This window comes from Penaeus chinensis, chromosome 9, assembly GCF_019202785.1.
Source record: "Penaeus chinensis breed Huanghai No. 1 chromosome 9, ASM1920278v2, whole genome shotgun sequence".
Taxonomy (NCBI): Eukaryota; Metazoa; Arthropoda; class Malacostraca; order Decapoda; family Penaeidae; genus Penaeus; species Penaeus chinensis.
In genome coordinates this window covers 751,784-761,783 of record NC_061827.1, presented here as the reverse complement: position 1 = coordinate 761,783, position 10,000 = coordinate 751,784, and positions in this window count along the sequence as shown.

Below are 10,000 nucleotides of genomic sequence, written 5' to 3'. Positions count from 1 at the left end.
GTGAATACGTGCCCTGGTATGCTGGTCCCATTTTCCAGGGGCATGTAGGGTCATGATGCCGACACAGCAGGGCTTTCTCATTGGGAAACTACCCGACAGCATTGGGTTAGGTTGCATTTATAAACATAGATTTTACTTTTGTATTTTTATATATATATTGGAAAAGAGTAAAGTTTTGATATTTTGCAAAGTGATTATCTTGATTATCTTGATTAGCTCTATTAATGGGAGCCCTAGAACCTTGTCATTTCTACTTGGTAATTGATGATATCAAGGTGTAAAATAATGAATTGCCCTTTCCTGGAAATCTTGCCTATTACATTGTCTTCTCAGATTATATTTCAAATTGGTGAATAATTTCCAGAGCCTCTGTACTACACCCCTACCCCCTCATCCTTTATGCCAGCAAATGACCTGTTTTTGTGATACTATTGAGTATAGACTGCAGCAACTGGAGCCATTATTTTCCTTGTACACTCAAACAGGCACAAGAAACCAGTCAAATACTCAAGGTGCCTCAATATTCCCTATGTGTGATATTTATTTAGCCTTCATTAACCCTCCTCTTACACTAGGATGATATTTATTGGGTCCTTTCCTGGACTTTTGATGCCTCCCTTGGGTCAGCTTGGAGCATCTGGAAAGGGTGAAGGGCAGGAAAAAGGTATTTTTTGTTTGTCTATTTTTTTCAATACCTGAATATCAGGTACACTGTTAGGGTCATGGTGGTACTCTCAGGCAGTTTAGTGGATGAATAAGCTCAAAAAAGGATACAGATTAACTTCATAGAACTCATTAGAAAAGAGCCTTATAGTATATTCATCAGTGGAATTATTATTTTCTTAAGCATCTTTATAAATATTAGGTTTTAATACTATCATTTTTATTGTTTCTATGTACTTATAAGGAAACTATATACATATTTGATTAGAAAAAGTTAATGGAACTGTATTGCAGAATGATATTTACACTTACAGGCTGATCTTTATGTTAATAGGAAAAAAAGTAGATTTGTTACAAATTTTAGAGTTCAGGGTATTTTTTGTTTGTCTATTTTTTTTTTTTTTTTTAATACCTGAATATCAGGTACACTGTTAGGATCATGGTGGTACTCTCAGGCAGTTTAGTGGATGAATAAGCTCATAAAAGGATACAGATTAACTTCATAGAACTCATTAGAAAAGAGCCTGATAGTATATTCATCGTGGAATTATTATTTTCTTAAGCATCTTTATAAATATTAGGTTTTAATACTATCATTTTTATTGTTTCTATGTACTTATAAGGAAACTATATACATATTTGATTAGAAAAAGTTAATGGAACTGTATTGCAGAATGATATTTACACTTACAGGCTGATCTTTATGTTAATAGGAAAAAAAGTAGATTTGTTACAAATTTTAGAGTTCAGGGTGACACAAAATGTCAGACCAAAATTTGTCCTCGACAGAAATTAGTATGACTCAAGATTTTGTGTGAATAGCAAAAATGTCTGTAACAAATGGAGGTGTCCCACACATTATGAAGATGCCTCTGCATCAGTAATGGTAAGAAAATTTTCCAGCCACTTTTCTTTGTAATGTCAAAGGTTAATTAGGACATTTTCTCCCTGTTTACAGCAGTTTTCTCATAGATAAATACAAATGGCGCTGTATGCCTCCCAAGCTGAGGCAATGACAGCAGATGTATGGGGTGCCACGTAAACATATAAAAGATATTAAATGGGTAATATTTTAGTCACTATGTATTTGAGATTCACTGCAATAATGATTTAATCTCCTTAAATTACTAATATAAGGTCCTTTAAAATATGAATATTTGTACCAAGTAAGTATTAATTAACTTCAAAGTGAAAAAAGACCAAGGCAAAGACAAAATCGTTAAGGACAGCCTTTAAAACAAGTAGCAGACAAATTCTAAGTCAATTTTCAAGTTTTTGGGGCAGTCCTTCAATTTGCCAAAGACCTTTTGTTAATACTGCCCCAGGGTTATGGCAGAGACTGAAGAACCTTACCAATAGCCCACAAAATATGTTTTTAGTGATATAGTCAATGGCAGGTGTTTGAAGTGGTTTAAAATGAAAAAAAACAACTTGACAACAGTAAAGTTCAGACAGAAGATATGTCTCTTAAGTGTCAATTTCATGTGTCAATTCTTGTTATACTCTGTTTGTATAGTTTTAATTATATATACATTAACCCCTATAGGCGTCATAACAATACGCTCGAAATGTGGCCAAAGCGCCCCGAGGCAGTGATTCAGCTTGATGTACCGATTTCACACGCTCAAAGTCGGCGCGTCGCCGTGGTTCGCCAGAGCGTAGAGTTTTTAAAAAAAAAAATTTACACTCTGTCACCAATGGGTTAAATGATAAATGCCCAAGCTCATACGATGAACATAGCCACTGATGTACAATTTATCTCTCCCTTCTTTTGCAATATTCATAGATTATATTTGCAGAAAAGCCATACAAAAAAAAAGTAAAAGGATAGGATTTTCGTTCTAATTGAAGTTACTCTTCATATTTTGGATATTCTACTATTCCTTATTTTTCAAGAATAATATTTATCCTGTTGTAGACGTGTATTTACATGGAATTTATATATTACCATCCCTGCTAGGCAAAGAGCTTTAGCTGGAATATGATACCTGTTCAACTGTACAGTTTAGCTATACAAACATGACTTCTATCTACTAATATCCAGGGTAGCTCTAATTTGAAAAGTCGTTTTCAACCTAGATATATACTGGCTTTTGCTAGATATAAGTTATGTTTGTATAGCAAAACTATATAGTTCTCCAAGTGTTTTTATTGCAGTTACGGCTCTTTGTCAATACAAGATGTAAAATAGCAGATAGGGCTCTTAATAAATTATAGATTTGGAATTGGACATTGGGTTTATTTTAGTATAAATGCAATTGTATAACTTTCGTACTTACATGACAAAGGGAGGTAAAGTTTACTGTGTGATTGGATATGCATTTGTGTGAGCACACCAAAGGTCACATTGAAATTCAGGTTCATTTAAAGAATCTGAATAAATTTTAATACAATAACTAGAATTTAATTCAAGGTTTTACTATAAGAGCTGAATATGATGTAGATTGGGTATTAAAAAAAAAAAGTTATGAAAATGATTCTTCCTTCTCTAAAATGATCAGTCTCTTAAGTTTTAATTTTAACAGTGTCAGTCTTAACCTCTTATAGCCGGGCACACCTATTGCCATCATGAAAGAACTCATCATGTGGATACGGCTATAGGTATCATGAGCAGAAGTTCCGCCATACACAGGAAACTCTCTGGCCAAAAGGCTAGATGGTTGCCAGATGTCACTGCACAGAAATTAAAGGATTAATGTGTATTTTGCAGTGCTGAAAGCAAGTAATATGTTACTCTGATACCCTCTTTTTGTGATCGTTTAATCTATGTACTTTCACATCAGTAATAAAACAAAAATTACATTTGTCTTTCTCTCACCTGTAGTAGTAGATTTTTATAGTCCCATTTTCCATATACTAATTATGTATTGTGCAAAAAAATATATATATAAAGACATGCACCATCTGCAATGAGTATTCTGATTTTGGCCCAAAAAAGAGAAGTGGATTTGATGATGGCAAGAATAAGCAGAAGAAAATAAGAGTGAAGGAAGCAGAAATAATAGAAAGTTCAATGACATCTTTTTAACAAATTACACTTTGCTTCATGGTTAAGTCTGTATTCTCTTGCACAGATTTATTGTATTTGACATATTTGACTAATTTCTTTATTTATTGAAATTTTTCTGACACCTCAACATCTAAGGTCATTAGTAGCATATACAAAACATATCCCCCAGGGGATTTTTTTTGTTTGTTTGTTTGTTCAGTAAGACAATGTGCATTTCCAGAATGGTCATTAGTCAACACAAACAACTGTACCAGACATCAAAGGTTACACAGTGTTATGACAAGTATTGTGACAAAAAGGGGTAAATATCAGTTAATGATTTGGATAAGTGGACAGAAGGGGATGAAGAAGAAAAGGAAAAGGAAAGAGGGAGAAGAGAAGACCCTGTAAAATTAGTTGAGGCGAGGGCTGAGGTCCAAGGCAGGGGTATTCCCTACTTTGGGCCTCAAGTCTCTGCCACGTAAAGCCCCACAGCAACAACGAGCAATAGATTGGGGGAGAATATGCGTGATTTTTGACTAATGCTAAAAGCTCAAGATATGGTTACTGAACAACTGATTATGACATTCCTTTTTAAAGAGAACTTATCATAGGGAGGGATGAGATAATGGGATGCTTGTTTTCACTGCCCCTTTAATAATGCACTATACAGTTTTAGCTGCAAAATGTTTTCATTCAAGTAAATGTTGGTTCATTTATGCCAGTTGCTTGGATGTGCCAGACATTTTCCATAGTAACCCTCATAGAAATAGTATTCCATCCTTCAAAAACCTTATTTTACAAAACAGCTAATTAATAATGACAGAGGGACTATCTATAAATAATTAAATCTATTATTTTTCATGGAGTGATATTGGTACGGGGGGGGGGGGGGGATAATCTTTCACTCTCTCCTCTTGAGGCCCCTGATGAAAAGATTGATGCTTGATAAATAAGCAAAATTACATATACAATTCTGAGTGACATTATAAGTGATTTTGATTTAGTGAGAAAGCCTTACTTATGACTGAAAACTCTAGACAGACAAAATAGATTCTCATCAATGTAGAATACAATAACATCAAACAGCAAAATGTGTACATTATATTTTGCTAATTTTGTTCACAGGTAGAAAGAAATATTTCTGTTCAGTTAAGTATATTTTCTTCATTCACTTTTTTGTTATCACAACTAATACAGAGGTCTCAAGGGCCCTAATGTCTAGCTACACTGCTGGATGTATGTATAGGTAATATATTGTGTTTGTATATAATTCTGAAATGTGATAAAAGGTAATTATTGGAAGGGATACATTGTAAGTCAGTTAATATGAAAAGCTAGTCCTGATATTGCTTTGTTATCAAAGATAAATATGGGTTAACCCAATGCCACTGGGGAAAATGAATAAAAAATAGGGAAAAGGCTGTGCTCATTTTCTATATTTTTTGTGAAATGTCTCTGCACATAGATGGCTCTGCTAGTGCCTAGCCACAAAGAAGTCAATTAGTAGACCTTGTGACCTTATTACTATAATGTTATAAACAGTAACAGCAAAATAAGATAACGTAAAATATTTGTGTAAATCAAGGAAAAGGGTAAAAGGGCGAGACAGGCAGCACTCGAAACTGTCTCATTAGTGACTCAGTACAAGTGTAGCCTTCTATGTGTAAAAACAATCAAACAAGTAACTCACAGTGGGCATAGCATGTACATACACGTCATGCCCGTCAGCACTGGGTTGAAAGACCAAAAGACCAAAAAATTATGTGATATCCTTATTGAATGTTCTGCAATAAGCAAATGTAATTGTGATATTGTACAAAATCTTTTTAGAAGTCTATGCTATGGCTTATTATACAAGCCCTCATTGTAATGCTTAGTTACATTCATTAAATCTAGTAGAGTGACAGTTTCTTGCACAACCGAGTTTTGGGTTTCTATTTTGAGTATGGAAACTCCAGCTTATTTCCACCTCAGCATGTCACTAAGATAATATTTTTAATGGATACAAATGATTTCTACATATCATTTTAAAAGATTAAATATTTGAACAATAAATGTCCATAATTTTGCAATATTTCCTGAATATACTGTATTAAGCAGATGAAAATACTTATTTTGGTGTCATGTAATAATTGTATTCTTGTGGCAAACATAAAGTACCTACTTTCATAAAATGAAATTTTTGCTTGAAAAATTTGCTTCCTCTCCCAAAAATGATATAAATTATATTTAAATCTACAACTGAACACTACCAAATTAAAAATGAAAATGTAAACACAATTATTTTGGGTATATTCAAGATTGCAAATTTTGAACAAAAGATTCAGGAAATAACATTATTTCCTGCATCTCTCGATATATTTATTTTCTTTCTGAAACTACCATGCTTTTAGGAGTCTGATTTTGCCTATAATCAACTTGATTATTTTTCTTTTCTAAGTCCCTGTTATAAAGACTTTAGTGCAGGTGTCCCAGCTATAACCTAGTTTACTCACGTATAACTCTTAAACAGCATGGAAGACTCACCTTTAGTGAAGAACAGTGCAAGTAATGTGGCATAACACAGTTTCAGCAGTATTGAAGATGAAGAGCAATTATGACAATACTGCTGTAGACAATAATGCACTACCTGATTGAAGGGCTTAAGAGAAAAGAAAGAAAGAAAGAAAAAAAACAACCAAACACACTGAGTGCTTTATTTCAGCATTACATCTACAACAGTTTAGTGTCCCATGCTTCACTTGAGACAGTTGCCCCAATCCTGAAACAATACTTTATATAACCAGAAAAGTAAATTTTCCTGCTTCATGTTAAAGTTCTGCTTTAGATTTGAGGCACGGTGGTTGAGCATGTTTAGAACAGCCCAGTCACCCCACAGACTAGCGACTCCATGTGCCCTATGAGTGTAAACTTAAATATTTTTTTAACATATCAATAGAATTTTAATTTGTAAATTTAAAGTTGTTGGGGATACATTTGAATCTATTTTACAAAATATTGCATTTACAGTGAAAGAAAATATATATCCTGTGAACCTATGTAACCACATTTCTAAAAATATGCACACATTGGGCACCAAAAACCAATACACTCAGGAAAACAATCTAGCACTTGCTTAGGGTGTGTCAACACCATATCTCTCTTCAGGTAGCAATGTTTGGAATGTCCTCACTCACTTATTTCCAGCCAACACAGGGGGAAGACTCACTTCACTACAAAAATGTATCTAATAAAATTACTCATACTTATCTATGCACCATAGTTTTGTAATTTACTGACAACCTCCCTGATCCTATTACAATCTTTAGTAGGATTACAAATAAATCCACTGCTAGTAAAAAAGGATGGGGTGAGCCTTCTCCATGTGTTGACTGCCACTCAACAAAACAAACCTTGTCCAGCATTAGAGGTTGCCTCAGTGCCCTTCCAACCACACCTGAACTCAATTTTTAGCACCACAGTCCAGTGTCACTCAAGCGCCAATTGTGCGGATAAGGTCAGACAAAGCAGTGTCATTTTATTATGCAAATTATATAGAGATGAGCCAGCTTTAGGATAATTTGATTTTATAATAAACTTTTAAAACATGGTATGCTTATTTTGGTTAAATGGTTACTGATGGCAAAGGGTGAATTATATATATATATATGTAGGTATGTATATGTATATGTATACATGCGTATCTCTCTGTGTGTGTGTGTGTGTGTGTGTGTGTGTGTGTGTGTGTGTGTGTGTGTGTGTGTGTGTGTGTGTGTGTGTGTGTGTGTGTGTGTGTGTGTGTGTGTGTGTGTGTGTGTGTAAATAAAATATATGCATGTATATGTATATGCATATGTGTGTATGTATATATACATACATTATATATATGACATATATACATATACATACACATACGCATATTTTTCAACACAGAATCCCATATTTCTTCCCCTCTACAAATATCTGATGTAACTGACGGGACATCCATCTATACTCATACAGATTTACATATATAAATATATACATAAATGTGTATCTGTGACAGATTCGTCCTAAACAAACTATACATAGAGCAGCAAAGGAAAGAGCAGGGAAATAACCAATTTTGCCAAAGACCTTTTTGCTTCTTCCATTCTATGCAACAGAGCAAAAAGACCACAGGCATAATTATGCTTTTCTTTCTTTTGTTAGTTGCTCAGTGATGAAGTGTGTGTGTGAGAGAGAGGGGGAGAAAGGGGAGAGAGGGGAGAGAGGGGAGAGAGGGGAGAGAGGGGAGAGGGGAGAGAGGAGAGAGGAGAGAGAGGAAAGAGAGAGAGAGAGAGAGAGAGAGAGAGAGAGAGAGAGAGAGAGAGAGGGAGAGGGAGAGGGAGAGGGAGAGGGAGAGGGAGAGGGGGAGGGGGAGGGGGAGGGGGAGGGAGGGAGGGAGGGAGGGAGGGAGGGAGGGAGGGAGGGAGGGAGGGAGGGAGGGAGGGTGGGAGGGGGAGAGAGAGAGAGAGAGAGAGAGAGAGAGAGAGAGAGAGAGAGAGAGAGAGAGAGAGAGAGAGAGAGAGAGAGAGAGAGAGGGTGGGAGGGAGAGAGAGAGAGAGAGAGGGTGGGAGGGAGAGAGAAAGAGAGAGAGAGAGAGAGAGAGAGAGAGAGAGAGAGAGAGAGAGAGAGAGAGAGAGAGAGAGAGAGAGAGAGAGAGAGAGAGAGAGAGAGAGAGAGAGAACATTTATATACAAATATAATTATGTACCAGGATACAAACTGGACTTCCCAAAAAAACAAAAACACATACTCATGTTTAAAAGATATATATAAGAAACATACCAAAACACTCACTATATTACAGGTTAAAAAATTCTGAACCTTTAATGGCACATAAATGGTCTCAATTATTTTTATCCCCATAAAAAAAGAATTTTAAGGAGGCAACCCTACAGCCACAGTCTAATCAACCACTTCAGGAATCAAGTACCATCAGCACCTAGAAGTCGAAGAACGTTTTTTCCTTTCAAAGAGATTTTCATATACCAATTCCAACCTACATTACCCAACTATATTCCACAAACATGAACATAAAACTCAAAAAATCTGAAAAAAAAATGCCTTAAAAATTTTCAATTAATATAGTAGCTTTACTCCTCCCCACACGCATTTCACTACCTTCTCTCAGTCTCCCTCCGCACATCATACGGAAAGGCAAGAATGAACGACAATCGCAACGAATCTGGAAAGGAGCAACGTGCTCGGTACAGGTTCCTCAGACTGTGTCTTTTCAGCACTGGAAGACTGAACCAACGATCAATCACAGCTCAAAACGTTCTGGCCTCCTGGAGACACGCCAGGGATGGAGCCTGTGCTGAAGCCCCTGGACAGCACTGGTCGGCTTCTGTGGGCTCCATCCCAGCTCAAGCAGAACACCATTGTTCCATATACACAATTCAATGAAGTCAAATGGCAAAAATCACAGAAAAAAACTCACTGTACTTTTTAAACTGATGGCTTATTAATAAATCTATGACACAATGGTGTTCTGTAAAATGAAATAAAAAACTACAGCTTTAAGCCAAGCCTATCTACTAGAGGAAACTATCACAAGTCATAAGCAGCGCATGTCTACAAAATCCAAGATGTTTGGAAAAATTGTTACAAAAATATCTTCTGTTAACAAATCATATGAAGTCAAAAAAGTTGAAACATTACAAAATATTCCTTAATGTGAATATAAATGGATGAACTACAGCGTATGTTTGCTTTTGCTTTCTTTCAGCATAAGAGACGAGAGAAAAAAAATGTTTGTGTTTGTGCTTGTGTGAGTGTAGCTGTGACTGTTTTAGTGTAAGTGTGAGTGTACATGTGTGTATGCTCGTGCATGCCCTCTCCATACATGCCCCCCACAACATATACCCTATAGAATACTATCGTAGTGCTATATTAAAAAGCCGGATTTTAAAAATGAGAGACAGGGGCCTAGAATAACTTTACATTACAAAGTAAACACTCAAAGAAGATAATTCTATAGATAAAATAAACAAATAAAAAATATACCTGCAGCTTTTTTGCATGCACCTCAAATCCTCTCGAATATAATAACAAAATTAAAACAAAATCTTACATCTTCAATTCCTTGTGCAAAACCTGCTGTTAAAACTCTTTGCAGACTCTTTCACTGGTGTCCTCTGGCCTGCTGACCAAAGGGTCACCATATAACACATCTTACATCAACATTACTCATTTAGGATACAAGAGACATTTGATCAATGAGAACAGCTTAGTCAGGCTGATGGGAGGAACTAATGATTTTAGTAAACAGTATAAAATTACTGGTACAAGGCTTAAGGGTAAATGCCATCATCACAGAAACAGTATACAGTGATATATAGC